The sequence below is a fragment of the Sciurus vulgaris genome (assembly GCF_902686455.1).
Source record: "Sciurus vulgaris genome assembly, chromosome: 2".
NCBI lineage: Eukaryota > Metazoa > Chordata > Mammalia > Rodentia > Sciuridae > Sciurus > Sciurus vulgaris.
The window spans coordinates 195,526,834-195,553,666 of record NC_136462.1 but is presented as its reverse complement, the minus strand read 5'-3'; the positions used below and the strand labels follow the sequence as shown (position 1 = coordinate 195,553,666).

The following is a 26,833-nucleotide window of genomic DNA, read 5'->3' as shown; positions in this document are numbered from 1 at the left end:
TTAGCAAGGCCCTAAGTAACTGAGTGAGATGAGACTCTGTCTCAAAATTTTAAAAAATGTAAAAAGGAGCTAGGGATATAGCTCTGACATAAAGCATCCCTGGATTCAATCCCTAGTACCAAATAAATAAATAAAAGTAAATACAAAGGGTTGGGGATGTGGCTCAGTAGTAAAGCACCCCTGGGTTCAATCCTTGCTACCAAACAACAACAATGACAAAAAACCTATTACATGAGATTCTCCAACTCCATGTATTTACCAGCAAATGCCATAATTTCATTCTTCTTTAAAGGTGAGTGATATTCCATTATATATATAGATGATAGAATATCACTCACCTTTAATATATATATTAATATATATTATTATATGTATACACACACACACACATATATATATCACATTTTCTTTATCATTTCATCTGTTGAAGGACACCTAGGTGGGTCACTAGTTAGCTATTGTGAGTTTGAGCGGCTATAATCAGAAAAATGAGAAATTATACTCTATGTATGTATGATTTATCAAAAAGCATAAGTGCATCTGTGCTGTACAACTAATTAGAACAAATGAAAAAATTTTAAAACCTATTACAACTTCTAAGTTCTCAAGATCAAATCTAAAATTATTTGCTGGGTTTCCTTTAACCCAGTTTTACTTTATATCCTTTTATTTCTTTGTAATTAAGAAATAGTGAATGAGTACCTATTAGGTGTCCATCTTGTCTAGATCTTGGAACGGGTACATTTTCTACAATGGGCCAAATGCTATTTGAAATTTTTATTCAAACAATGTCTAGCGCTGAAAGGGATAGGTACAAATGAAATGAAATAGTGAAATCCTCATTATCGTTCTGATTTTGAATAATCTCCCTAAGAGCAAAATGGTTCACTCACAGGTTTTCAGATGTGGGTTTAGAGGAATCTATCTTCAGTAAACATGAACCACGGATTTCGCAGAGCTAGGTTGGGCTGTGATAGATATAAACGCGGATCGCGTCTCCCTCCACTCCTTTCCAGACGGCCTCCCTCTCAGAGCGTCACGTGGCCCAGCCCATGCATGGAGCAAACTGGAGAAGCTGACCTTCTAAGCACCGTGGACGTGAGAGCTTGGGTAACAGAAACTCACCCACGTTGTACACAAGGCACATTTCAATTTTCTGCTGCCAGTACTCGAGGAGATTAGACTGTTCCGAATATTAAGAAAATTTCAGAGAAGACAGGGAGAGTGAGCAGCAATTTCCACCGCATCGTTGCAAGGGACTCTCAGGAAATTTGTTATTAATTTTGTCCAAGGTGATGTAATCCAAACATTAGTCACTAACCCCTTTCAGAGATAACAATGATCTATTCGTTGCCACGCTTATTGGCCTCGTGTCAGGCCTTGTTTTTCTGTGACCTCTGTGCAGTATTTGATACCTCCACTACCCCTGCAGAGTGACTCATGCTTGGCTTCCAGGGCCTTCCTCCCTTCTCCCTGGCCTTTCTATCTCTGGATCATCCCGGATCTGTCCTAACATGCAGAGAGGTCCCAACGCTCCGCCCTTGTCCATCTTTTCTGCTCTCCAGTCGCCCCTTTTCCAGGACTAATCCATCCTCACGGCGTCCCTCAGGGCCCAACTGCGGAGAACTCTCTTCCCCCGATCTTTCTGCCAAGCTCCTGGTCCTTCACCTTCAATACCCTGGGGACTACTTTCCCGTCCGTCCACTCCCCACCTTTCCCTCTCTCCTGCCTTTCCACCCAAATTCGCCCCCCCACTTCTCACCCCCAAGCCCCAGTCCTCTTTTCTCCGATACAGGTATTCACAATTCTGAACACGCACGTTGTATTTCTAACTTGTTTGTAAGTGACTATCCCCTGCTTTCAGAATGAAGCCTAAACAGGTTCTGTGTTGGCCAGTCCCTCTTGGTAGCTGGACCCTTTCCACCCTTTCAGGATCCTTGTCTAGTTCTCAGCCACTCCGGCCTTTCCTAAGTCCTTGGAATCTGCCTCACCACGAGGGCGAATCAAGTGCCCAGATGCTCTTCTCCTGGGCCATCAAGCTTCCCGGCAAACCCCCCCCCCCCCCCGCCCCCGTCAGCCTAGCGTATTCTCTTGGGTTCAGTTGTGTGACTTGCTACCACTGGAGTCAGGGAAGCTTCCTTGGCCTTCGGGCTGGGCTGGGACCCCGTTCCTGGCTTGCATTGCATATGGCGCATCTCTCTCGTGGCATGAAGCTGAAACATACAGAGCATGCTGGTTGTCCCCATGAGCCCCTGAGCTCTGGAAGTCCAGGGCTTGTTTATCCCTGCATTTCCAGTGTCGATGAGGGATAGGCAACTAGAAATAACAGAAGAATGTGACCACAGGATGGAAACCCCGGGGTAGGCCGTGTGGGCCGGGCCACCAGGCCCTGCAATAGCTCTTGCTAGCGGTACTCCAGCCACTCTCCCATCCCCCCTGTCATTCCTGCTGTCACTGTCGGGGTTCTCGTCATCCCTCGACTGGCTCGTTGGGAACAGTTCAGCCGTCTCCTTCAGATCTATCTTGCTGTGACTAGTTTTGTAAACTACTGCCAGATTAATCTTCCTTAAAACATTTTGTTGTGTTATTCCCTTGCTCAGGACTCCCTGGCCGCTCTTTCCTGTCTACAGAACAGACTGGACAACGTCACAGTGTCTCGGGGTTAAAGGGAACCTTGAGAATCATCTGGTGGATCCAGCTCTGGCTACAAAGGAGGAGAGTAAGTCAAGAGAAGTCGGTTGACTTGCCAAAGGACACAGAACCCGTGTTTCCACCTCCCTGGAAATGGGCTGGGGGATCTGCCTGCTCACAGCACAGACCTTGCTTCCACTGCATGCAGAGTGCAGCCCAAATTCCACCTGTCCCTGGGGAACCCGGCTCTGACCCCGGGTGACCAGCTTGCCCTGGTGTGCTCTGGACTTCCCATTTGAAAACCAAAGATCCTGCGTCCCAAGGACTCCCACGGCTCCCTGGCAGCCTGGGGATGGTGGCTTGCCCTGCTCCAGTGGACCTCTCATTCCCATCCCTCCTTGGCCTCTGAGAGGCCTGGCTCTCAGCGGTCACAGCGGCCTGCTTCCTGTTTCTGGACCATGATCCAAACTCCCCTGCACTTGCTGCTTGCTTCTCCATCTGCCCAGGCTAGCTGGTATCAGAAACTCATATCCCTGACTTGCCATCTTTCTTTGGCTTGGCACAGGAGGTTTCCACAGTCTGAAGTAAGTCTCTGTCATGTGCTTATTTTCTTATTTCCCTCCAGTCGTGTATGTGCTTGAAAATATGTAAGCGTCATAATAAGGCGGTATGTATTGAACGGAGAGCCCGAGGTCCCTCCCTGCCATTGCACAGATCCTCACACGGCGGGAGGAGATGCCTGCTGGAGTCGTCCTCAGGCGCGACAGCCACGGTCAGGGGGGTGGAGAGGTGGGAGGCTACCTGTCCTTGGTGTTCATTTGCACCACTCAGTAGATCCCCATCGGGGTCCCGACAACAGTCCAGGCCCCTTCGGGCCAGCACATCACAGTCATCTATCGTAGGGATAAAAACCTCCTGGTGATGACAGCCAGGATTGACAGGGATGTTTAAATCCTCAACTTTGCTTTGGATGACATTCAATTTTTTGTCATGAAGTTTCAAAATGTGACTGGAGCATTTTCAAAGCTTTCCACATGGAGGAAACACCAGGGACAAAGGAGGACATGAAACAGCTGTGGCTGAGTGGGAAAAACACTGAACAGCACGTCGGGAGGTCGGGGGCACTGACTGCTGAGCTGGGTGACTGCAGCCGGCCACTCGCGCCCCTGGGTCTCCCCTGCCTCATCTCTGAAGTGAAACCGGTAACACCCACCTGTGCTGCCACATGGCCACACACTGGTGGGTGCCCGTGGAACCTTCCCTGGTGTGGGGGAGATGTGCCAAGCTTTTCCTGAGGACATGACTAGTACTATATTTTCCAAAAAGTCACCTTCTCATCAGAATATTTCTCTGAGTCCCTGAAACTCAGACACAGCCAGCACTTTTTTTTTTAAATTTGTTCATTGTTACATAAGTTTTGTCTCACTAGTTAATTTGTGTATCTTTGAACTTTTTATCTAACATAAGCTTTCCAAGTGTCGGTCTCGTTTTACCTGCTACAAATGTCTCGCGTTTTTCAACTGCACGCTACACCCACACCATTCTGACTTGTACTCTGAACAGGTGAGGAACTGAGGCCCCACGAGAACACCTGGACCAAGAAATCCCGGCCCTGGCCCCTGGGGAGCCCAAACCCCACCAGGAGAAACAGACGTGAGGCCATGATCTCAGCAATGTGGAGCAAGCATCTCAGTACAGAAAGGGGCTGTGAGAAGAACGGGAATATTTCACTTCTCAATCAAAGAATGAGACAGGTAAAACCTTAATCGAAGGAGAGGAGGGAAAGGGGAAATACTGGGAAATGATATTAGCCAAATTATATTGTCATATTGTATGCGTGTACACATACACAACAACAAATCTCATCATCAACTATAATGCCACAGTAAAAAATATGGAAACAAATCTCAAAGGAAGGAACATCTAACATCACAGGAGTCAGTCAAGGAGGGTTCCGTTAGGGAACTGACATTTGAATAGAGGTTCAAAAGATACGTAAGAGTTCACCAGGCATGCTAAAAAGGTGAGGGGTGTCATTCTTATGTGTCATTGACAAGCCTGGAACCGTACATCAATTTTTTTCATGTCTTGTCTCTGCAGCTAGACTGCAGATTCCTTGAAATTTGAAATTCAAAAACATGGAAGCACCTCATACTATGTATTCCATGTCATAGCTAGATACTTCATTGGATGTCTCCAAGTATGCAGCAGAATCCTGGCCCACAGAAATCCTGTAACAAATCCTTATGATTAATAGCCTGTACTTCCAGCTAATGTATAGTGTAAGTAACAGACACTGAGGTCAGTGGAAAACTATAATTAAACATACGTACTTCAGAATAAAAAAGTAACATCAATCAACCCAGATCCCAAACTGAAAATAGACTGTTGTTTTTCAGTTTGCAGAATGGAGTCAATAGAAGAGAAGCAGCATTCTTTTCAGCCATCCAAACAGCTTTCCTGGCCTCTTGAAAAGCATTCATTAGCTCATCCCATATCCCTCTTCCTTTAAAATTAATTTCATTGTTGAAAATGACTCATATTTACTGTGTTTAAGCAATAGAGAAAACTTTAAGAAAAAAGTTTAAAAACTATCCAATAGCCCAATATCTAGAAATAATTCTAATCTTTGATCAGTTATATGTCAGCTGTGTCTCTGTCCATATGTGATGGAAGAATAGGGAGCTGAATGAATGATGGATGGATGGACGATGAAAGGATGGATGGGTGGATGGTAGATGGATGGATGAATGGGTAAATGGATGGATGGATGGACAGATGGATGATGAATGATAGATGGGTAGATGGTGGATGATGGATGATGGAAGATGGAAGATGAAAGATGGATGGATGATGGATGGATAGATAGGTAGAAGCATATTCCTTTATTTTTCCAAAGCTAATGGCAGCCCCCTTCTAGCAAATTTGCCTATTAACCCTCAGTAGACAAGGAGGAAATATCCCAGTCTCACATACTTAATTCCTATATTTTCCAGGTTCCTAAAATCAACTTATCAGCGGAATCTTGGGGAAACTTCCAGAGATGGTGTCAAAAATACCCAGATGAAAAGGGAAAATGCAAAGTAGTTATTTTTTGTGTCCTGCCCATGAAAATCTATAGTCTATGGATTTTATGAGTTCTTACAAAAAGGATGGGAATAAAACATCTGTTAGGTGAATATGTGCTCTTATTGCAATGAGGCATGAGGAAACTAGGAAGGACAACTTTATTGTTCAAGCTTATAAAAGGAGGAGGGGGTTGAAACAGGACTATTGATGAAGTGCCTGTCTTTAAGACAGGAAGCTCGGGCACCTCCAGTGTAGGCATTAATATTGCAACAATATGATCTTGTTGTCTGCCTTGATACTCTTTGCACTTGTATTTGCATAGTATCTTCCTTTAGAGATGCCAGGAATGTGGGGTGCATGAAATGTTAGAGGTGCCCTCAATCTAACAGAGCCAAGAGAATTTCCTGAACTAACTACGCTCCAACTCAGCATGGCATTCCTGATGCTGTTGAGTCTGAGTGTGTAGGTTAGGGGAGAATCCAGTTGCCACGGTAATGTGGAAGCTCAGGACGTTCATGGACCAACATTACTCACTATTGTGTACTAGAGCTTTCCAGGAAGGGCACTACTGACATTTGGGGACAGATCACTTCAGTGGTATAGCCCATCCTATGCACCAGGAATGTTTGACCTCTGCCCATTACATCTGTAGTGGTCCCCTTCTGTTTAGACAACCAAAATGACTCCAAAGATCACCACACGTCCCTGGGTGGGGTAGGGGAAAACCACCCGGGGTGCAAACAAGCTCTTGAGACTTTGGAAATCCAAAGTCCTTTGTGTCCAACACAAAGAAAGAAGGTTTCTTTCAGATAGACCCACAGTAGTATTCTCCGGGAGTGGGGATGGGTGGGGAAAGTCAGGCGGGGCTCTTTGGACCAATACCAGCAAGAGCCACAGGAGCAGAAGGCAGGTACACAAGATCATCCCCTCCCCAAAGCCAGCCCTGAATTGAAAGTCATGGGACACAGAACAGAGGACAGGAACCTTGCAGGCTTTCCTTTTCACTAGGTGCTGGAATAGGAAAGAAGGGGGAGCAAAGCCATTGCTTGTACTTTTTGGATAACTTGAAATGTCAATGCACAGCCCATTAAGGCAGCAGTGGTGGCTTTATCTATGGGGGACCTGAGCAGTTCACAAATTGTGGATTTTAATCTTCCAGTCGGAGTTCAGATGGCTGGCTAAACAATGTTTAGAAGCTCCTGAAAGATAGTCACTAATTAATGAACAGTAAGCCCTAGTTTCTGAGACATTTGAAACAAAGCAGGACAAAAGCTCCTGGCTCATAGACTTCAGGGACTGATGTAAACAGCCAGGGTGGGGGAGAGGGACCCCTCCTCTATCCACCCCATCATTCACCAATGCATCAAGTAGAGGGTTCATTTTTTTTTCAAGTATGACTTATTCTCAGGGAAAAAAAAAAAAAACTATCATTTAAGGAGCCAACTATGTATGTGCTATTTGGTGATATAAATGTAATGTTAGCATCTTACTAATCAAATAGAAAATTGTTTCGTGCTAACGTTTTTAAAACTTCCCCATCCCTCAGACAAACAGTACCCATTACTTTAAACACCTCGGTGTCTAGTAATTGTTCAAAAATGTGTCAGACTACCAGTAATTTAAGTCCTGTCAAAAATAAATCTCAGATACTCACTTCTTCCAGTCAGTGACTTGAAAAACACGCCCACATGTCAATTACTGGAAGCTGTAGCAATGTTTCTTTGTTCTGAATTTGTGTAAACAGAAAAAGGTTCTTCCTCAGTAACAACTGTTTTCTGAAACCTATATAAATGTTTACGTGAACCTTCCTGCAACAACACCTAACGAAGCAAGGAAAGCCCGCGTGTTGCTAAACACACACACTGGAAGGGTGCTTCTTGGTAGCAAATGTTTAAGTGTGAAGGAATAATGTATCGACTTGTGAATTATTCTTTTCCCAGAGGCCCGACCTCAAAGCATTTACATTTTAAATTGTAAATCAAAATGATTTACATTTTAAGAAGTTATAGTCACTGGTTTCCCTATTACCCAAAAGAGATTGCTTCACAGATAATTTCAAAATTGCAGGTAAATAAATGAGTAAAAAACTGTGACTATGAAACAATAATTCAGAAAATTGGCAGCTAATTAAGATAGGTTATTAGAGCAGCTCTGTATAAGAGTGTTCTCCAAAACCAAGACTGATAAATCCTGTGAATAGAATCCAGACCTTACAGCACTATATATATTTACATATAATATATATTTACATAGCTATTCACAACCATATCTATACAGTAAATAGCTACATATCAAGCAATAGATTAGAAGTGTTAGTGATTTTCTAAGGTTTCACATCTTTAATATAATGGTATTTTTATTGAAGAAAACTAATAATTTAAGCATAAACTCACCAATGCCCATTATTTTATCAGGTTTTCCATGAAGTTTTCTTGCTAGATCAGACGACTGAATTTCAACAAGGGAGGTAAAGGGAGAATAAATTTGGTCAATCTGACACTATCTGCTCCCTTTCCCTCCCTGGTTCTCAGCTGTAGGTACTAAAAATAAATACAGTCTGCACATACACAGACGGATGGTGTGAAGATGTTGGAATGAGACCCTAAGTGGTCCTCTTTCAAGGGGTAAATTAGAATAAGTTGATTTTCATTAAGCACGAACAGATCAATATTTCACTATTATCACGGTGACAATCGCATGTTAATAAGAAGTCATCCTTTTTCAAGCATCTAACTGCCAAACCCACTGGAGTAATGGCCTCCCTCTTTCAGTGGAGTCTCTACATTTCCTCTCCTGTAATATGGAAACTTGAGGGGCGGTGTGTATCAAAGCTTTGACCTTTTGCTGGGCAGAATCAGGAAACACCTAGGAACATTCCCTCCAGGAAGCCAGAGGTTTTGCTAACTTCTTTCCCCCGGGTGGCCCTCCCCAGAGGACTCCTGTGAACTTGTTCGTCACTGGGATTTAGATAATGATCTTCTTTGGCAGACAGTAGTTTTACCCATAGAAGTCAAATATTTTTTTTTTTTCCTTTCAGGAAGGAAGATAATAAGATAAATCATTAATTAAAGGGGCTACATATGGGACAGATGGAATTCTAACCATGTGGCCGCCTCCCCCAACAGTTGAGGGTAAAAAGCACCATCAATCTCTCACGGTCCAACAGTCCTCAATAGGGCCCATCCTGCCCTCACACGTGATGATAAACAACATATACTCCCAGTGCAGCCCATTAGGTATTGTAGAGTAAGTGAACTATGAGATAACACATTTATCCTTCCCAGGAAGGTACCGCTTCATATTTCACGTGGCATGGAGAAAGCATGCTCAGCTGAATGACAACTAATGAGGATTAATGCATTATTCCGCAGAGGATCATGGGTTCTTCTCTTTTGTGCAATAGTTAAATAATAACAAAATGAGATTAAAAGGCCCGGATGCTTCCCTGACGCTATCCACACTGGCTCTTCCTTCCTTTCTCTTTTGTTCTTCTACTTCTTCTTTTTATTTTATAGGGCTCTTAGATGTTCATCTGCTAAATCCAGTTGACATAGTCATTGCCTCTCAGCTCATTATGGGAACGAAAACAACAGGAAATCTTTAATAGACTTCACTACAAAGCCAAAATTAATTTGCAAGGTACTAAGAACCAAAGAGCACATGAAACTGACGATTTTTCTATGGATTCAAAGGCACACGTGTGTCCTCCAGGAGCAACCAATCATGCATTCTCTAATTGTGTATTTATGAAATCTTTTATTTATTCGCACAGTAATGATTTATTAAGCATCTACTCTGGCCGGAGACCCCTGGCTGCTCTCTTGGACAGGTGGGACTGATAGGACTTAAATAACGACAGGAAAGAACATTTAATTGTCAACAGTGGCAAGAGCCAGGGAAGAAGAACCACAGGAGATGAGAGCACATCTACATGATACGGCTTCTCTCAGAAAGTAACGCCCAGCTGGGAACCAAGTGCACGAGGCAAGGTGGAGGGCAGGCGACTCAGGAAGAAGACACAGTTTGCAACATCAGCAAATAAATAAAAACAGGACAAGAGCCAAAGTCGAGGCTGAGGAGGACGGCAGGAGGCAGACGCCACAGGGGTTTGAAGGAGACGGAGGTGCTGGATCTTCTGTAAATACGTAGAGTTGTGACCTGAGCCGTGTGCCCGGAACAGAAGGATTGAAGTTCTAACCCCTGGTACCTGTGAACATGACCTCACTTGAAAAGAAGGTCTTTGTGAATGTGATCGGGTTAACATGCGGTCGTTAGGGTGGGCCGAGTCCAGACTGGTGTCCTTACAACACAAAGGCAGCTGGGACATGGACACACACAGGAGGTGATGCATGAAGACCCAGGGGAGGGTGCCATGTGACAACAGAGAATGGAGTGAAGCGTCTGCAGCCAAGGTCTGCTGGCCACCCCAGATGCTGGAAGGGCTGCACCATGCCCCACGAGAACTTTCAGGGACAGAGGATGGCCCTGCGGACGCCTTGATGTTGCACTTTGTACGTTAACTTATGGTTTTTAGCCACCCAGTTGGGATACTTCACTTTAGCTGCCCTGGAAAACACATGCACCCAGAAAAACCACTGAAAACTTTTAAGTGAAGGAAAGAGTGCTAAAGGAGCAAGTGACCTCCTAATGCACTGCCTTCTGGAAGCACCCCTGGGCTGCAGGAGAATTCCACAGAATTGGAAGAGTGTCAAGCAGCCCACGGGAGAGCTGTGCGTTTGCGGAGGGGAGCTGGCTGGGCCTTTGTCAAACCTGGCTTCTCAGCAAGCACAAGGACATGGCCACACTGCCTAGGTGGGCTAGAAAGAGAGAGCATACTTTCCAGTAATGCTCCTCAAATTTGGACACATGGATTTATATTCTACACAAAGATGTCATCTGCAGACCCCAACTGGAGCTTTCGAGTGACGATAAAATTATTTTGCCATTTCACACATTGAGTTGTTTTTCCCTGAATTGTAATTGCTTTTTTACATAATAAAAAAACCTGCTCAAGAATGACAAAGCATAAAGAACTATTTCTCACCTCCTTTAAGAATGTAGCAGAATAGGATGTGATTGGAAAAAAAAAATCAGCTGCTTTACTGCATACTAACAACGATGGTCTCACCAGTCCTCAACGCCCCAGGACAAACTGCAGACACTCTTGCCCATGCACCAGTGCAATTCAGGGGTCCTCATCCTGCCACATAGACTGGCAAAATAATGGTGGCACTAGTAACTCCTTGAGGAACCTCTGGTGCCAGGTCATGTTCTCAAACTGCTGCATAATGTTTTAAAGTATGAGCAATGGGCTGGACTCCTTCAACAGGACCCTCTTCACCTCTGTCTCCCCAGCTGTATCTGGATGAGGAAGCCCTTGTTGACACATTAGTCCATTTCCATTGCTATAACAAAATAGCCGAGGCTAGGTGCTTGCAATGGAAAGAGGTTTGTTGTTTATTTACCTCACAGTTTTGTATCTTAAAAATCCACGCTCAGGACAGGCAACTTCAACCATTTGGGCTGTGGTGAGGGCCTCATGGCAGATGGCCTCACAAAGATGGCTCGCAGCCAGACAGAGCACGTAGTGAGACAGGAAGCCAGAGATACCATGGAGGGGAGTCGTGTGCTCTTTTATAGCAGTTCACTCTCCGTAGAACTCACTCACTCAGAGACCAGCTTTGATCCCTTCCAGGGGGAGCATCCCCATGACCCAGTCACCTCCCATGAGGCCCTACCTCCTCTCACATCGCCATAGGGGGACTAGCCTTCCAACACATGAACACAGCCACAGCACCATGGAAGACGCAGCACCACATAGAAAGCAGAACCAAGGGATCCGAGTCTTGATTCGAGGATTTCAAAAGCAGATAAATTGGGCAAAGTGCCACATGCCTGTAATCCCTGCAGCTTGGAAGGCTGAGGCAGGAGGATGGAAGGTTCAGAGCCAGCCTCAGCAAGGGTGAGGCCCTAAGCAACAAGGCAAGACCCTGTCTCAAAATAAAATAGTTTTTAAAAAAATGGCTGGGAGATGCAGCTCAGTGGTTGAGCACCCTCAGGTTCCATCCCTGGCACCAAAAAGAAGACAAACAAAAAAAAATATCAGGCAACCTAGGATCAAAACTAACTCCAGGAGGAACAGAATATGACAGTCAAGAAACTCATTTCCCTTCATCTCCCACTTCCCTTTCCCCTAGGATGGGGTTTCTGGGGTAGGGAGGTGCAGCTCATGGAGAAGAGCAAGGAAGAAGCCACCCGAGCCCTTGGAACATGGGCGGTATGAGCAGGGTGGTTCTGTCTCCACTGGTGGGGTTGGCTGGGTGGCTGGCAGCACTGCAGTGGGTCCCTGGGAGGAGTTAGGAGATCCCAGAGCAGGAGAGGCCTCTGTTCAGGTGTCAGCTCCACCCCCATAACCCCCACACCCACACCATGTATAGACAGAAGTCCTTGCATGCAAGAGGCCTGAGTCTCCACTAGGAAGGTGCTAGCCGATCCAGAATAGTCTTCAACCAGAGGCCAGAAGGGAAACGGTGTCCCATGCAGGTCATGTGTACACTGGTGATCACTAAGAACCACGCGCGACTCCCAAATCCTGGGAAGTCCGGATGCCCTGAAGCTCAGAGAGAATCCCAGGGAGTGGAATCGACCCCCTTCCCCTGACTTGACTGAGATGGAGCTTCTACCGCCCAGAGGCATGGGCACTCACCATGAGACGTTCGCTTAGGCATAGGAAAGGTTAGGTCTTCCACCATTCGCAGCCCACGTGGTGGCAAGCACGGGGAAGAAGGCCCCTCGGGTCCACAGCAGGCTGCCGGCACCCCCTCGGGCCACGTGCTTCAGCTATCTGCCCAGGGTGGGGAGGCTGGCCACCATGGTCTCCCACCTCCCTGTTTCCCAGCAGTGACGCCCCTCAGCAGCACACCCTGCTCTCTAGAATACAACGTTTTGCAACCCCTCGGAAACTGGGAGGCCCTGGGATTGGAATGGGGTGATGCCTTGCTCTGTTCGCCTCCTCTACCTCTGCCGTCTCTGATGCTTCTCAAATTCTTTTTCTCTTTTGTCTCATTGCTGTTTTTCAAGGCAGAGGGCAAAGATATCATGCTCCCTTTCGACAGATGAATGATGAAGGCACAGAAAGATCTGGTAACCAGACCAGAGTGGCAGAGCACGGAAGAAAGGGCAGACATCGCAACAAGAACAACAACTCATAATAGTAACCTTTTAAAATGTTTCTTCCCTGTCTACCAACAGCTCTGTGTTGCATGATCATATCCAAGGTGTCAGTAACTCCACTGAGCAGGTACCATGAATCCCATCACCCTGCAGGTAAGGTGACTGAGGCTCAGTGAGCAGTTGGCAAGGTTCACAGGGAGGAAGAAGTCTCACAAAGGACATGCAACTTACAGCCTGATTTTCCAAATTAACCCTCAAGGATGATGCCATTCAGTGTTGCATTTAATCCTCCAAACATCAGATAAGCCTATCGGCATGTACTGAAGCTGGAGAGGCTCGCTGCCACAGAACAGAGTTGACCCTGCAGGGGGGCGGGAATACTTTAGAAGTCTCTCCATGCGCCCTGCTCACTGGGGATTTGATAGCACCCTAAAGGCAGGATGATTCCCAAGTCCAAACAGCTGCAGATAGATGTTCTTTTTATGCCCTTCTTTCACACAACAGTTCTCAAACTTTGGGCATCAAAATGACCAAAGAAGGCTGTACACAATTGCGTGTGTGTGTGTGTGTGTGTGTGTGTTTGTGTGTGTGTATGCCTTGGAGGATATACAATTTCTATCTCATAAGGGCATAGGAACTCAAGGAATTTTTAATTCAGTAATGGAAAAAAAAAAAAAGAGAAGAGAAATCTTAAGGGTAAAGGATTTATGGAAATTTCAAAGATAATTCTGACTGTACATGACTTTTATTTAATGGGCTGGCTTCAGAATCTCACCCTCACCTAAACATGGTAGTTACAGTAAAAGTTCAGACTTGGCTGCAGGTGTGTGTGACTCCAAAACCCTTGTTTATCACATTCCAAGTCAGGCCCAGAGATCTGGTCCCCCCTCCAAATGTTGTGGGTCTCGCCCCAGTTGTAATCCAGCCAAGCACAGAGTTCAGAAATACATGGATCAGTGGCTATCTCATAAATACCTGTTGACCATCTTGCTGATTGGCCCCACTGATTCGATCTTTTCTGAAATTTCTATTTTCAATGCCTCAAATAACCCTCAATCTCAGCAGCTCTTAAGAGTCTAGTGCCTGCCATGTAGATGTAGTAATTTGCTGTTCTGCTATTGAGAAACATAACTTGAGGCTTCCAGTTCTAATACGCAGTAGCACAAACAGAATGTCAATTTCCTACCGAGTTCAGAAGGGTCTATTTCAGACTACTATTCAGTATATATGATGTTTGCTAACACTCACCTGTAAATTTGTGTTTATTCTTTCTTCCCCGAGTTCTAAGTGCAATCTATTTTAATTTTCCCCCTTGCCAAATATTCAGTTGCTGACAAACACACATTCAAATTACCTTGCATATTCATGCCTGTGATTTTGTGCTCAAATTGAGTACCTGGGCAAATCAGTTTTGATTTTTGCCTACACACACACACACCAACACACACACACACACAATTTCTATTCACCTACAATTGCTGGCAAGAATTTAGGAAAATATGAGAAGTGTACCCCCAAATAGTACAATAAGATCCAATGTCCCTCTTTAAGTAATTATACTGTGAGACACAATTGTCTTCTGGGGTTGCATTAGAAAAGCAAGAAAGCCAAAATCACCCTTAACAACTGTCTGTAAGTTATGTTACATGTCATTTTACATACATTCTTATGCATCAGTGTTTATTAACTACCTGTAAGATTTTCAGTAATGTGCATACGTAATATGCACACAGCCTGGAATTTGGAAGTATTTTATAGCTTTTAAAATATTCTCCCAAGTGCATATAGTTGTATGTATCTAAATTAAATGTGGTTCATGTTGCAATGCACCAATATGCTGAGATGACATTGTGATAAAATAATTGTCAGGATGGTAACATCTGCTTTTGTTATTTCCTTTCTGAATTTGTGTTACCCCAGAATTTTCTCTAGCTTACTGGTTTCTGCTCAAGAACCTCACATACAACCATTTTTGGTGAATTTCTCCTATGTTTATACGTCACTTTATAATTTGCCAAGCAGTTTCCTGGCAATTATCTTATTTTATCTTCATGAGAGCCCTTTGGGGAAGACACAATTAATTTCCATTTTGCAGATGAGCTGACAAAATCAGAGCGGCTAACTGACGATGTGGCTTAGTAGAGAATTAAGAACAGCTTTTAAGGGTTCACGTTCCCGTCTTTTTCTTGTACCACAGCTGTTTCCTGGTAGAGTTTAAAAACACATCTCTCCACAGAGATTTCTTGGAAGATAGATGATGTACATTTTTTTAAGTTTTTCTAATTCTTGCTTATGTGCTTTTAACTTCAGGCCAAACTAACTTATTCAAGTAGGAATGAAAAAAATGATGTAATCTTTAATTAGGAAAATGACCTTAGTAGAACTTGGGAATTGAACTTGAAGATTTGTTAACCTTTATCTCAAGTGGACCATATCTCCAAGGTTTGAGGTGGTTTGGTGCAGCATGTATGTGGATTTCAAAATGGAATTTAACCTTGAATCATAAAAATGGGAGGGGGGGTCTCTATTGCCAAATCCAAAGAATCAAGCCATTTGGCTATCATCTCACTGAGAAGCCTGAAGTCTTTCTAGAACTTTCCTGGATGATATTTTAATTTGAATTCATGAAAAGGGCATAGGAAAAATAAATACAAACTGTCAGCAGATGAAGGGCCCAAGACTGATGACACATTAGCAACACAGTCAGGAACACTGAACTCTCTCGACAGCTGCAGAGGAGAGCTCCAGAGCTCCCTGTCGCCTGTCGCCTGGGTTCGCCACTTATAGATTAGATTAGAGAATCCAGTCCAGAAGTATAATGCGCTCATAACCCACTGGACGTGCACCTTTTCCCTCACCGCTGCCAGAGGGACAGGGACTTCCACGGGCAACAGACAGGAATACAAATGCACCTTAGTTGGACTCAGGACATGTACGCGGAGCCCATGCAGCAGGCTCCTTCTCTCTGATACACCGTGTGCACGGCCAGTTCCATGGAAAGGGGAGGCATTCTTCTCTGTGCTTGGAGAAGGAGTAGTGATTTAAAGTCTTCAACATAATCACATTCCCTTGTCATTTCTGGTTTTGATCAAAAGGACTGAATCCCCCCAAAAGTATTATGGTCATTCACAGATTGCTTCATTCGTAAACGTCCTTTGAGTTTCTACGGTGCCAATTTTGTATTTGGCGCTACGAAAGGAAAGCAAGATCTAGGTCTTTGCAAGAAGGCGCAGGCGGCTGAGTTGAGAGACAGATGAGAAAACAAGCCATCGACGTGCCGTGTCGTGCTCAGTATGATGATGGGTAAAAACGCCGACGGCTTAGGAAGGGAGACTGCCAGCAGCCTCGCTGAGAGGCCAGGGAGGACGTCGTGAGGCACAGGCCTCCCTGAGGCCCGAGTGCTGAGTGCTGCCGGATGCGTCAGACAAAGCTGGCTGGTGACTTCTGTGCATTTGGGTTTCCAAGGGGCTGGAGGACCTTGAAGGAGCACTTCTGGGTTTCCGAGGGACATGTTGCTATTTATCACTTACTTCCCCGAAACAGCACCTTTGAGCTCTGTCTTCCTTCTGCTCAGGACTTTATCTAGCCAACTCATTTTTGCTGCATAGAGTATAACACTGAGTTTTCCAAGGGCGGAAGACTAATTGCTGAACTCCTGACTCAAGCTCCAACTTGACACTTCTGGAGTGATAGAAATGGAGTCTAGTTTTGGCTATTTAACTCAGCGTAAGTCTTGCGGCTAATATGCACATCCTGTCAAGAAGCATCTAGAGAAAACCATTTGCAGGAAGGAAGCATGGAAATTGGGAAGACTCAGCTTTTTAAAGAAATAACTTTGGACAATAGTTTAGACCGAATGAGCAACAGTGAGGCTGTTTTCGGCATTAGTAGCAAAATGTTTTCAATCTACATAGCCAGGTAGCATCTCCTGAAAAATGGATGTTACATGCCATAGACTCTTGACATTGACAAGAGATTCATTCTAACGGCCTTCAAAACCCCCTAAATTGGAGACCAACAGAATAGAGGAAGGGGATCAAGAGGAAGGGAGGAGGAGAGGAAGTGGGGAAGTACTGGGGAACAAAATCCACCAAAGTATTCTGTGCCCAGATACAGATACACCACAATGAACCTACTTTTATATATAATTATAATGCACTAATTAAAATCTAAATAATAACAGAAGAGAGGTCAGTACAGTAGAGCAAACAAATGGGGGAGGAAAGAGGAGAAGGAGAGGGAAGGGTAAGGGGGACAGAGTTGATCAACTTATGGTTATGTGCATGTACAAATAGAGCATCATGAATTGAACTATATATATAATTATGATGCACCAATTTTAAAAAATCCCCTAAATTTACGAACACACTGAAACATACGTTTTCCCTCATAAAAGGCAGAGCGATATATCTAAAAATGTAAGTGACTCTGTAGGTTCTTAGTACCTGCATAAATACAGAATCAAAAGTCATTTATAAAGAGGCACCTGATTCGGGTGCACTGCTTTGTAATGACACTGCAGGCAGAGACTCTGTCGGGCTTTGGCAGAGAAACTCTTCCCGACTCTCTGCAGGCGGCTATGGGGCGGCTCACGGGGAAAGTGCACGCTCTTCACCTAAGTCCTGTCCCTGCAGGATTACAAGCCCCCGCTGCAGCTCATGGCCAAACAGAGCTCACGACCCTTCGGTGACCTCGCAGACAGACAAAACCACGATGCTGCCCTGCAAATGTCGTGATGTCAGGTTTCCATTGATCAGAGACAAAGCAGAGGCCTTGAACCACCGGTTTTCCAAAGGGATGAAGTTCCAGTGTTCAATTCTGGCAGATCCTCCTGAGTGGGCGGAGGGAGAGTGGCCTCAGCCCTTCTCTAACGTGTGTAAACAGGAAGAAAGAAGGCGTTTTGAAACCACTGGGAATGTGAAACCGGAAATCTTCACCGTCCCCGAGTCTCCAAGCTCCAAGCGGCCTCCCACCGATTAATAACCTTTAATTAATCCCACTAAAACATTGTTGGAACATTCTTGCCGAAACTGGATATGGATTCAGTGGAAAGGACAGCTCAGGTCCCAGTCACGAAGCTCCATTGGCTCACTGTGTCCTATGTAAGGTTCTGTCATCAATATAGATTTCCATTTTTGTAAATCATCTTTTATTTGGGGAAGGAGGGGGTTATTGATTTTTTTTCCTAGTCTTTTCTCGGAATGTTAACCTTGTTTAAGTTCTTCATTTCCTCTGCCTGAAGCACCATGTTGCAATAGAATTAAATGCATAGTCAAATGGCCATGTGAGGAAGGTTTATGCATTATGTTAAAACCTGCTCCCTTGATAAATGGCGCCATTAGGCCCTGGAATTCACTGCATTAGTCTACTTAGCTCAACCCAACAACAGGCCTTAAAAGTCTCACAAATTTGTTCAAATGCTAATGAGCTGCACACCAAACCTCATCTGTTGCAGAAGGATCTAATATTTTCAGGGATTTAATGCATTTAAGAGTTATCTGTGGACTCATTTACCTGGCTTGGCAATTCAAGACTACTCACATTTACAGACAGGGGAAAAAAATGTAAAATACATTTCAGAGCATGCAGCTTCTGAAAATACCCTCAATGAGCCTTAGTACAATTTGCTTTTGTTTTGTACCTGTTTATTTCTCCACTGTCAGGGTATGATGTAGAGAAAGGTCTCCCCCAGAAGGTGTTTAATGTCTTATCTCCCTATCTACCTACTTATCTATCCATCTATCTTCTATCCACCAGTAGATACCTCTATATAAATAGACAACCACCAGTAGAGGTAGGTGGGTAGGTAGGTAGGTAGGCAGATAGATAGATAGATAGATAGATAGATAGATAGATAGATAGATAGATAGATAGATAGGATCAATATTAAACACACCCATTCACTGTGATAACACCCAAGTCAATTCCAAGGCAAAAAGCAGCTACGCTGGTCTTGTTCTGCTTATATATTTGCATCTGTGCTAAGCTTCCAGAGACAGAAAATAAAAAAGGAAACGCCACACTAGCTACCTGGTCATATCTATTTCCAAGAAAATAAACTAAAGAAGCTCAGGTTCATTCAACAAATCTACACTGAGCACCACTGTGTATTTTGCGGTCCTTTCTCCTGTTTTCCTTTGAGTGACACTACCCTCCTTTTGGGACAATTGTCAGAGCCAGCTTCAGAGGTGTGTGACCCACCTAGGGACACGGGTCCCCACACCTGATCTAATGCTCTATCCTTGACATCTTAAAATTCTGGGAAAGGCTCTGCATTTTCATTTTGCACTGGGTCCCCCAAATTACGCAGCCTGGAGTGACTGCTGGCTTCGGATGCATTCGCTTGTGGGTGAGAGTGATTTGTCAGGGCTGCCTGGGCAAAATGGGCTGTTGAGAAGGGTGGAGTTATAGGTAGACCCTTCAAGACGCGTCAGAGGCATGGGCGTGGCCTCCCTGGGAGGTCTCAGAGCCCTGCTGCCCACTTCTCTGCTCCCCTGTAGCGCCTGCCCTCCCTCACTTGGGCCTTCCATGGGTCACCTAGCTGTCTGCTCCCTGTGTCTTATGCTCACTGGACTCGGGGCTCCCTGGGGATAAGAGCTGCCCCTCTGCTGCCCATACAGGGTCTCTCGGTGTCCAGGCTGCCTTAGACATTGGGAATTTGGGGCATGGAGCCCAAGGTAAATCAGCTCCTCAAGGGCCTCAGAAACACTCAAGGGACTTCAAGTCCTTGAAGACCTGACTCAATGTTGATTGATTGAGACATAGAAAAATAAGACATAGAGTTGCAATCAATAATAATTTCAAAAGCAAGAGATTTATTATGATTTATTAAAAGAAAAAAAACATTCTTAACATGGCAAGTGGGTGCATTTTAGCAGCCTTATTTCTACATGGTGTGAGGCCTCCCAAAGGAAGTTTTGGGGCCATTGGGAAATTCTGATGGTCCCGTCTGTTCCCTGGATAACTCCCAGCAGAGTCCCAGAAGCCTGGTTCTCAAGACTCAATTTAGGTCAAACATCAACTGGGTAAAAGAGAGAAATAAAAGATGGGGTGCAAAGTTCTGCCCACTTACAAGATAATAGAAGGAACTGAACATTCTACCAGACCAGGGGCCAGCCGCAGATCCCAGGGTTCTGAGTCACATGCTAGAGATCCTGAGCCACGGAAGGTTCAGCATGAGAGACAGAGAGTAGAGGGCAGTGCTTCTGAAGCTCATCGAGGTGAAGGGAGAGATGGGATGGGAGGGCGGGGGCATCTGTTCACAGCAGGCCAAATGTCTGAGATGACCAGACTCTGGGCAGAACTACCATCTGGGAACGTGTTGGGAGTTTTCATAGTCAGTGCAGAAGAAGATGATGCAATTCGGCAGAGAAAAGGGAATAAATCTTTCCTCACATGGGCCAAGACTTCAGGAAAATATAGTGACTCATTTGGTTAGGGATAAAACAAAATATCTGGCAACTCAGAAATAAGTTGAGGCCAGGTGTGGTGGACACACCTGTAGTCCCAGAAACTCAGGAAGCTGAGGTAGAAAGATCACAAGTTCAAGGTCAACCTCAGCAAATTTGCAAGACCCCATCCCAAAATAAAAAAATAAAAAAGGGCCAAGGATGTGGCTCAGTGGTGGAGCACTTGCCTGGCATGTGTGAGGCCCTGGATTTTATCCTCAGTATTAAAAAAAGAAGTGGAAGAAGGAGAAGAAGAGGAAGGAGTTGACCTGGATTCCTTCTTCTATGCCCTTGTTGATGACAATAGGTGAAATGCCACCCGTTGTCACCATCCCAAGAGATTCCATTCCACCATGGTGTTTTCTCATCAAGGTCGAAAGTCTGGTGCTTAGACCTCATTCATCCTAATGAATTTGGTTAGCCCAATTTGTACGACCAAAACCCCCAAAACTGCAAGTGTCTCTGATTGTACTGAAAAGTAGCAGCAGCTTCAGTACCTGCCAGTGAAAGCTCTAACATTATAAAAAGTCCTCAGCCTATAAAGATGGCTAATGCATGGAATTAATTAAATTCACTCAACCAAAATATATTAGGCTCTTACTACATTCTAGGTGCAAGGGAAATAACCCTGAGGAGTTTATATTCTAATAGAAGTCAGAAACAAACATGCAAACAAACAAAAAATACGTAATTTCAGGTAATAATTGTTATTGTGAAGAAAATAAAACAGGAAAATGTGAAAGTCTCTGGTGCCAGTAACAGTTTCTCCAAAGGGCCAGAGAGAGAACACTTTGGGACTCACAGGTCACACTGTCTCTGTTGCAAGTGCTCACATGTCCTGTGGTAGCACAAAAGCAGCCTTAGACAATATGTTACCAAAATGAATGTGACTAAGTGTCAATAAAACTTTATTAACAAAGCCAGGTAGCAGGCTGTATTTGGACCACAGGCTGCAATTTAGCAAGCACTGGCGTAGAGAGATGGATGGGTTAACTTAGCTAAGATGCTCCAGATAGTCTCTCCAAAGAGGTGATATGCCATTGGGACCTTGATGAGATGAAGAGCCACGGAAATAGCAGACCGGAAGCGTGCTTATGGCAGCAGAGAACACGGAGGCAAACGTCCCACGGTGAGGAGTGTGCAGAGAGAGGAGAGAAGAGAGAGTGGGTCTCATGACCTCCAAGAGATGTCCTCACCCAGAGTTCACACCAAAGAACTTCAGTGACCACCAGGACTGATCAGGTGCCCACAAACATAAAACCCCACACCACTTTTTGAAGTTTTTATTTTAGTGAGGATCTTGGAACACTGTCTCTGAATTATTGCAAATTTCAGTGAACCATCTTTACAGACCCAGGCAGTGAGATATAACCTCAGGTGGGGCTCCGTCTCCCAACCCTGAACGTGGACATGAGCTGCTTGGGTCACAACTGATCAAAGCTGAACTTGGGGGAAACGCCAATGTACTTACAAGGCACAATGAGAACTCAAGACAAACCAGTTTAAAGATTGTGAAGCACCGAGTTTGAGGACATATAAGACCACTGGAACACAGGAGTGCATTCGTTACTTTTATACATCTTGTTTTACTTTTTCATCATGAATAGCAAGGGATGATTTAGCTTGAAGACTGAAAACTTAACAGACCGCACACACACACACACACACAAAGGCCTTTGGATTAGTTTTGCTTGGTTAGTTATCAACATTTTAAAGCCAGATGATTTGACATAAAAATCTGGATTTCTGACTTGCCTCGAAAGCTGGCCACACTGAATCTTCCATTCCCACCTGACCATAATCACTATAAAGTGAGTGAAACCGCCTCCTTTAGGTGGGTATGTATGATCAACTTGGTGCCCACCTGGCCTACTGATTTGGTGGAGCCTGAAGCATTTTATAATCTCAGAAAGGTCTTTAAGAAAAATAATACCAAATTATGAACAGGAGAAATTACAAATAAAAATGCTAACAGTTTATGAATACATAAATTCTGGGATGGCTCCAATGCAACCTAACACCCAACATGAGGGAGAGTATAAAGGAAGGGGGCGTCAGACAGGAAGTGACAATCCTATTAACCAGCTGAACTTATATATCTTTTGCACATTTCATGCAAACACATGATCCAGGAAATTGTGGCTGGCTCAGACTCCTCCAAAGGCCTTGCAGGGGACCAATCCTCCTCCCGTGGCTGATTTTGTTTGTTTGTTTGTTTGTTTGCCGCTTGCCTGGACTCTGGGCACATGAGTTTTCAAATGCTTCAACCAAAGGATTTCTAAGTTCTCTTTCTGTGCTGACATTTTAAAAGTTCTGTGGATTTTCTTTTGTTCACACTCTGTAATATTTTCTTAAAAGATTCATAGCACAAGTTATCTTCCCTTACTTTAGTCTTAGAATAATCTGCTAAATGAGCTTGACAATGGATAGGATGTGTGGATTTCTCTCAGTTGTTTGAGAGCAATCTAACACATCGGAACTGCCAAGCATCAATTGAAAACGGAAAAATTCAGCCATTATCCTAAACAAGTGACAGGCAAATTCCTACACCATGCTGATGATCAAACAAGTGACAAGTTTCTCTACTTTCTTTGTAACAGAGTTGGACGGTGGCTGCGTAAAAGTGAGAGGGGGACGAGTGTCAGGTTGCTCAGATTATGAGCTCATTGCCGCCTTCAAAGTTGGGCGTCTCCGGCTCTGTTCTCCCTCCCTCCACCCTGGATCTGACTCCCCTCTCTTCAACGTCCGCAGAAAAGGAGATGCATTGTCCAAACCCACAAGAACCTTTTAGCCTGGCATTCGATAAAATCAAAATGCTCTTGACCGCGTGCGTGCCCCCAAAACTGAGGAACAGCACACAATGGCATGCCATTAACTAGACAGAACAGCCTGGTGCACCTGGCACTGAAGCCTTCCACAGTGGACAGCGCAGACTAATGCAGTGGCTTGCAGGCCCCAGCAGGAACAGGCTGCCACTGATGCCGGAATTCGCAGTGACCTGCGCAGACTGTCACTTTGGCACGGACCCCTTACGTAGAGGCATAGTTCCTGCATTTGCAGATAGCTCAAAAATGTTTTATGCATGTGCTATTTTCAAAGAGTCTTTTAAAATTTCCTTTCTCATAGTATAATCGGTTGTTACCCCTCCTATTGATTTCCCTAAAGAGCACAAGTCTATTCCATTAGAAATAGAGAAGAAAAAGATAGATATATATACATATATACATATCTACACACACGCACACATACATAGAGCTTTTAAGCTGAGTGGAAGCGGTTTTCTTTTTCTTCTCTTTCTAGGTTGGGGGAAGAGCAGTGGGGAGTGAACTTGCCGTCTTCCACCTGAGCGTGCCTTTTGGGCTGTGCTTTCACAGAGGGGCTGGCTTAACCCCCAAACCTGCACTGGTCTGAGTGAGAAGGGAGGGTCTGAGTGCCAGGAGGACAGAGCCAGGGTCACAGGCCGGATGCAGAAGGTGCTGGAAGCAACCAAACGTCCACCAGCTGATGGTCAAGCAAGTGGACAAACAGAATGTGGCACGTCTATACCACGAGACACTACTGGACGACGAAAAGGCATAGAGAGCTGCCAGTCACTGCCACGCGGATGAACCTGGAAACAGAGGCTGAGCGAAGGAAGCCAGACACAGAGGACCCTGTCCGATAGGTTCTGTTTGTGTGACACTTCCAAACAGGCGACGCGGTGGAGGGGCTGGGGGCAGGCAGGAACGCAGAGTGACCACTGACAGGTATGAGGTTTCCTTCTGGGTGATGAAAGTGTTCTGGAATTCGATTGTGCTGATGGGTGCACCCCCTGTGAGCACAGGACAATAAACACCACTGCATTTTAAAATGTAAAAGTGTTCATAGCGTATGTGCGTTATATCTCGACTGAACGTTTTAAGAAACGCCGAAGGCGGGGTCCCACTTCTGGGAACACGTCTAAGGCAATCGAAAGCAAGATCGTGAGGTATCTGCATACTCATGTTCACAGTGGCAGTCACAAATAGCCAAGAAGTGGAAGCAACCCCAAGGCCACCTGCAGACAAATGGGTGCACAGAATGTGGTACATACACATGATGGAATAGTATTCAACCTTAAAAAGGAAGGAAATTCTGGCACATGCTCCATCATGGAGCAACACTGATGAACCTGAAAGATATTATGCTTAATGAAATGGCCAGTCACAAAAAAGACAAATACCATACTACTCCACTAAGATGAAATCTCCAGAGTGGTCAAGTTCACGGAAACTGGTAGTGGAACAGTCAGGGGTTGCGACATGGTCGGGGAGACTGGGAAGTAGTAATTTCATGGGCATAGAGCTTCAATTTTGCAAGCTAAGAAAGTTCTGGAGATTGGGTAGACAGTCATGCAATATATACATAACACTTCTAATCTGTACACTTAAAAATGCTCAAGGTTATAAATTTTCTGTTGCGTGTATTTTACTATAATTAAAAATAATAAAATACAACAGGCATATTATTCAATGGGAGCACCAACAACCTCATTTTTCATATTCACCTACAACTGTTTTCTTCTCCTGCCAAGACCTTGGCTATAAAGTAGCCATCTGTCACATCGGCAGAACTCCGCTTCAGAAGCAACCTGCGCGAGACTTCAGGAGAGCATCACGGGACCTTCCCCTTCCTTGTGTCAGGGTTTACGCTCGGCACAGGGGTTCAGGATGACTTCTGGACCTTCCCCGCGCAGCCACTATCAAAAGTCCCCCTACCATAGCCCCCTGTGCTACACCAACCATGAACTGAAAGTGGGCACTCAATGGCAGAAGTAACCCAACACTTTGCCATGTGGCTAAGGCTACAAGTGTCCAAGGGAGTCAAGCAAACCGACATGCCCAAGAAAAATTTGTGAAATAAATGAACAAAACCACTCGCTGACTCAATCTATAATGAGATCCTCTCACTGCTCAGAGGCTCCACTGCAAATCCAGTAGATATCCCTTTTTCATTTGTTTGTTTGTTCTGCTTGAAATATAGAAATATGGTAAGAATATTTCATTAGGTTTGATAGCCAGTCCAAAGTGGTTTTTACCAAAATGCATTCTTCAGAACACATTTTCTGCAACATGCTTCTTGACTAAGGGGCTCTGAGTTCAAAATGAGTTAGGGAAATAAGGACCTGCAGTAAAGATGGTAACTACTATGATCTGTTTTCCAAAGTCAACAGCCTTGGTTTTATTTTCATTTGATCTCCACTAACATCCTGAGGAATATGAATTCTGAAAATATTCTGGAACATGCTGATACATGCAAGTCCCAAATAGTTAACTACTTTGTGCACACTCTGAAGCCCACCTTGCCCAACCCGAAACACCACTGCATGGTGCGGGTGGGTTGCCCATAAAGTCCACTGGCACTGAACACTGGTGTCCTGCAGCACTTTCCCAAGCTGCTCTGTCAAAGTCCCTCATCAACCTCTGTGAGCAGCAACCCACTCAGCAGAGCCCCTGAGTCCCCTGCTCCATCTCTCTGCTGACATCTGCTCACACAGAGACCTAGCTCTGGTCCCCATTGGATACTAAGCTCCATGAGAGCAAGACCTGTTCAGCTCACCTCTGAATCCAGAGTCGAGGAAGGAACTGAGCCAATGAACATATCAGGGAGAAAAACCGTAATGCTCACCAAGGTACCAGGTGCTTAATTTCGAAGTAAGACTCCGAGCTCGCCCTTGAGAAAGAAGTGTCTTCCTCTGCAGGTTGAGGGCTGCACATCAGTTAGTGACGTGACACCAAGAACCCAAGACACTAAGAGCAACCACACCTTTCGAAACAAAAAGGTGACTACCATGGATCCCAATCCTTCTCTTTCTCTGAGGCACTGTGGGTGGGCTTCACCACTGGCCCCTTTCCCTCCTCTACCCCTGGGGTGCTCCAGCACTGGCAGTGAGTAGCCCCAAGCTGGGTCCTGAGGACTCGAGGATGCATAGAGATGTGGAAAGGGAATCTCAGAGTCAGTGCCACCTTCCAGTCCACAGCTGGCCAGGCGCAGGGCCAGGAGTGCTCTGAAGCAGGCTGAGCAGCACACAGGGGCCACCACTCCACAACTGGCACTGTCACCCCGGAGCAGGGTCCCCCACTGGAAGGCTGGCCCCCTGGCCATGTGGCCATGCCTGGAGATACTCTGCTTGACCAACTGGCTGTCTGATGCCCAGTGGTTAGGGACACTGCCAAGCGTCCTGCAATGCTCAGGAAGACCCTCCCCAACAACAGAGTGATCTGGCCCCAGATGCCAACAGGACAGTTTACCGTCCAGCTGGGTGAATCTCTGAGCTCATTTCTTTTGATTAAAAAAAAGCGTGGACTGGTGCTGGTGGCACCCCTGGCAAGCCCGGCAGGTGACCAGTGTGCTGGCGGCTATTGGAACCCCTGCTCATCAGGTGTCACACCAAGAGGGAGAAAGGGAGGCTTCTCCGCCATCGGCGAGTCAGAAGCCCCGCCGACTGCTCACAGAGCGCCCGACTTGAGTCTTGGCATGCAGGCTGATTGGAT

At 45.1% G+C, this 26,833-nt stretch overlaps 1 protein-coding gene and 1 long non-coding RNA gene across 2 annotated transcripts in view; one reads left to right on the top strand and one right to left on the bottom strand.

The window, feature by feature from the left end:
- The window catches only part of TSHZ2 (teashirt zinc finger homeobox 2), a 236,373-nt gene that overhangs the window by 143,607 nt on the left and 65,933 nt on the right, over positions 1 to 26,833 (bottom strand). The gene's annotated exons all lie outside the window — the stretch shown is intronic.
- On the top strand, positions 1,239 to 5,668 carry LOC306654418. The gene is made up of 2 exons (XR_013761960.1): positions 1,239 to 4,385; positions 5,031 to 5,668. It is a non-coding gene; the product is annotated as an uncharacterized lncRNA (long non-coding RNA).